Source organism: Thunnus thynnus, chromosome 1 (assembly GCF_963924715.1).
Source record: "Thunnus thynnus chromosome 1, fThuThy2.1, whole genome shotgun sequence".
NCBI lineage: Eukaryota > Metazoa > Chordata > Actinopteri > Scombriformes > Scombridae > Thunnus > Thunnus thynnus.
In genome coordinates this window covers 36,969,539-36,973,853 of record NC_089517.1, presented here as the reverse complement: position 1 = coordinate 36,973,853, position 4,315 = coordinate 36,969,539, and the positions used below count along the sequence as shown (strand labels likewise).

Sequence of the window (4,315 nt, the reverse complement as noted above, 5' to 3'; positions counted from 1 at the left end):
CTTTCTGCAGCAGGCAGCGTGTGTTTGGACTGAGCCCAGCATTTCCACAGCAGCTCTGAAAGTCATTAAAACCTCCACAGACGCACAACTGGCTTTCATTTTGTCATTATGGCCCCCATGAAGGCCCTGATTGTTGGAGGGGAGCCTCAGCCAGTGAAACAGTGCCACGGAGGGGGAGGGAGGGATGACGGAGGGACCACACATGTCTTCATGGACAGGGGATCCCCCGCTAACCCGTGGACTTCACTGAGGCCTGTGGGAATCAGCTGTCTCTGTAAAGTCATGCTGGAGAGCACACGGAAAGGTAGTTAGTGCAGTTTCTCTAAATGTGTTTTGAAAATGCACCACTGAGACTTGCCATGTTGGATCTCCTCCAATAGATGTTCGGGTTATTATTTAAAGTGAACTTTTTGGGGATAGATTTATCTTAGCTAATATCACAGCAGGAAGGCTTTGGGTTTGAATTTCAACTCTGGTACTTTCTGGTCAGTTTTTATGTTACCCCATGTCTCTGGGTGCTCCAACTTATTCAAACAGTCCAAAAACCCTGAACTCTCCAAAGTACACTTAAGTATAAATGTGAGCATTAACAGGTTTGTCTGTAACTCTGTTTCAGTATGCTTCAAATGACTGGGCCATATCATGAGTTATTCTGCCATATCTTGAGGCAGAAGGTGTTTATAACTTTTAAGGACAACCAAAGTAATGAGCGGAGTGAAACTGTCAGATTGTCTGTTTTGAAATGTTAAAAAAATTGTTGGACGTAGGCCACCCCCATTTCTGCCATCCAAAAGTGGGAATCAGACAGTGTTAGACAATCCAAAAAGCCCTTTGTCTGAAGCAAAGTGAGGCCTTTAGTCTTTTGAAATAGTCCTAACCTGACCAGAGGGGGTTTCTTGCCTTCCACCGGATGCATGCTGGTATAGGCTCCATCCACATCCCCCAATCCCCTCACCCCACCCCATCACCCTGAATAGGCATAAGAGACAAAAATGAATGAGTTTGGCTGCAACCTAGCTTTGAGGCTGCTGTCAATCCAGCCATTTTAAAGGTACTGGAATATTGCTGTAGCGAAATATGCCTCAGTAAATTGGCAAACGATGATGGTGATCCGAACATGGTTCATATGACAGGTTTGGACCACTTGCAAATGTCCGTCATACCAAAGAGAAAATTCTATGTACATGAAAATTATCAAAATTCTCCTAAATCACTCATACGTGCCACAAATCTGTTTGTATGAGTGGATCTTGCACATAAATAAATAGAAATAGATGGATTTTCCTCAAAGAGAAGATCCATTTAAATGAGTTTTAATTTCCTGTCTTCATGTATGCTTGTATGGAGACCAAAGATGTTCAATATTATATAGATAAGACATGATGAAATAGTAATCAAATGTATAAATACTGACAAAATATCTAAAGTAGGAAAAGGGAGCTTAATACATATGATAGTGTATACAACAATGTTTGGGTAGATTATTTCACTATCAGAGTAGGTAATGCTGCTTATTCTGCTTTAAATGCCTCCTAAGTGAATATAATGAACAACACTCTGTATTGTTCATTATATTAAATGTTCTATTTTGATTTGATGTGATATGAGTTCAGCTGTAAAGTACAGCTTTAACCTCCACCCACAGATCTTAGTGATCTTTCCTCCTCCACATTCTCTATGTGTAGTTGTGCTCTTTGAAGCCTGGTAACTTTAGCTACAGCATCAGCCTGGCCACCTCTTACAGAACATCAAGACCTCTCTGGTCTCATGTCAGGGCGTCTGAAGTTGGAGTGGAGGAGTATCCGTTTGACCACCACCTCCCTCTGCCTCATAGATAACAATGTTATCAGGGGTGGAGGAGTCAAAATGGAAGGGTTAGATGAGGAGAGAACGGGTGGGACACCATGTTGTGCCCCACCTCTATTAATACTGATATTGTTATTATTTTGTGTCCAATGTGGTTTGGCTTTACAGTATGAATGACACTCTGAATTAAAATTGTCATATTCGGAATTTCGCAGAAATGATCTCCATGCCTGGTAATGTGTAGTGTTTAGAGAGGAGATGAATTAGTTTTATTGTGAATCCTGTCATTTGGAATTAAATAGCAAATCCCACTGCAGGCGCTGAGAAGAGCTGAGTAAAGGAAAACTTCAAACCGGGAGACAAAAGAAGGAAAACAAAGCAGAAGACAAAGAGAAAAGCAAGTAGAGAATACTTGAGTTCTGCTTCCATTCAAAACAGATCATCCCACTCTCACATGGCAACAGCTCTGGAGAAGTCTGTCCAACCCTCCTGTTGACATGACAAATCAAAACGCTCACAGCCAGAGTCCCTTCAGCCAACTGAAAGGCACCTTCTCCCCTCTACCAACCAGCGCGTTTCCTGTGGCGACCTTTTTTTTTTTCACTCATTCACAAAAAAACACATGACTCTGATACCACTGCTGAAGTTTGTTGCAGTGGAACTTAAAACAAAAGCTGCTGAAAATTTGTCGAAGACTGAATGACATCATAACATCCCCATCTATATGGTAAAATGTAGGTCTTTTTGATGGAAGGAGCTTTAAAATACTTACTCTTTCTAACCTTAAACACATGATTCTTAAAAATGTATACTTTTAAAGTCTCCTCTGGTGACTCAATTAAGACTGACAGACTCTGAGAAGTTTGGACAAAGCCTGACCACACACACTGACCCTCCAGGTCACCCAGCAGCCCTCTGCACCGAGGCCTCTTTGATGTCTAATACCCCCTGACTACACCAGGCAGGAAGAGCCCTGATGCCAATCTGATCCCTCCTGCACGGCAATTTTATTCCCCCCCCCCTCCACTGTTTCCTGAAGCTCAAGCTACCCAAAAAGCGATATGGTAGGTGCTTGATTTTCAGTCCCAAATTGAATTAAGGGCGGGCCGGGGGAAGACGTGTTTCCTTACTGCCTTAAAGCTTCTGGTTTGAGTGAAAATAGCCATCCCCTTCTATTTTTTTCCCACAGCATCTGTCTTTCATGTATAATGAAAAGATGTTTGCCAGAGATTCTTCATAGCAAAACTGGTGATTTACTTCTTGAGAACCATTAATGGTTCTACTTGGGTCTGTAATCTTCTCCATAGAGCAGCCATTGTTTGTTTCTATATTGATCTGTAGCAGGTCTTCAGAGGTTTAAAACAGGATGAAACTGCAATGGTGTGGTGGATAGCTGGTTTAAGCAACTATATTTGAAATGGACTACACTCCCTGATTTAGTTGCAGTGTCCAAAAAATTCCCCCGAATCCCCAAAGTTCCCAAACCTACTTTATGTATTTTCAATGGGTCAAATGACTACATGTGTCACTCATAGCAACAAACCCACAGGGAATTATCTCCTGACTTTTCATTTCCCATCAATCCTATGGAGTGTTTTGGGATCTTTCAGCTCTTTGTTTTAGTTCACACTCACCACTCTCATCCATCTTGTTTCCAGCAAAAAAGCTCTAATAAACCAGCTGTACACTACCAGCCCACCACCAAACAGCAGACAGACACAGTTAGCAACTAGCTGGTGAACATAGCATAATAAAATTAGCATTATTTGTGATAAATTGACCCACAACACTCCAGATATTACACATATTTTTCCTCAAAACATAGGATAACCAAGATCTATGTTCCCCACTTTAGTCTCTCTTTAGTCCAAATAGACGTAATATCTGAATAAATTATCATCTACACTGGAACACGGATCACAATGATTTGTTGTAGCACACTTTCAGTTCAAACAGATGTTGATCGGTGTGTTCATGGACAATCTGTGAAAAGTGCTGCCTTAACCTTGTTACGCTCTGCACCTCAGCCCATCTGAACTTGAAAAAATAATCTGCTGTGCCTTTGTTTAAAAATCACAAATGTTACATTAGAGGAAGGGAAGACAAAAAGTTAGCATGAAAAAAGGCATGTGTGACGTGAGATCACCAGATCTGTGTTAACTGCATGAGTCTCACGGTCAAAGCATGAGACTTGGCAGCTCAACTTTGTAGGTTTATAATATGTCAGTGCTGTGTTTTAAGCTTGTTCCTTTTGACTCAAAGTGGCCAAAAAATCAGTGAATGCAGCATTAAATCTGATGTAGCCATGCTACAGAGGAAAGACATCCAATCTTTCAAAATTTAAATCAGCACTAAAATTACATTTTCCACTCATGTGAGGAAGTAATCTGCATTACACACTATGTCCACACTAAACTGGCCGAAGTTGAAAGCAGCAAACTAACTGCTAGCAAACATTAGCAGTTCCACAGGAGCCATTGTTGTGTCACCGACAGTGCCCTATATGCCA

At 41.3% G+C, this 4,315-nt stretch overlaps 1 non-coding gene across 1 annotated transcript; it reads left to right on the top strand.

The window, feature by feature from the left end:
• Positions 1-3,743: 3,743 nt before the first annotated feature.
• LOC137189731 (small nucleolar RNA U13) lies at positions 3,744-3,844 on the top strand. The gene has a single exon (XR_010929724.1). It is a non-coding gene; the product is annotated as a small nucleolar RNA U13 (small nucleolar RNA).
• Positions 3,845-4,315: the final 471 nt, after the last annotated feature.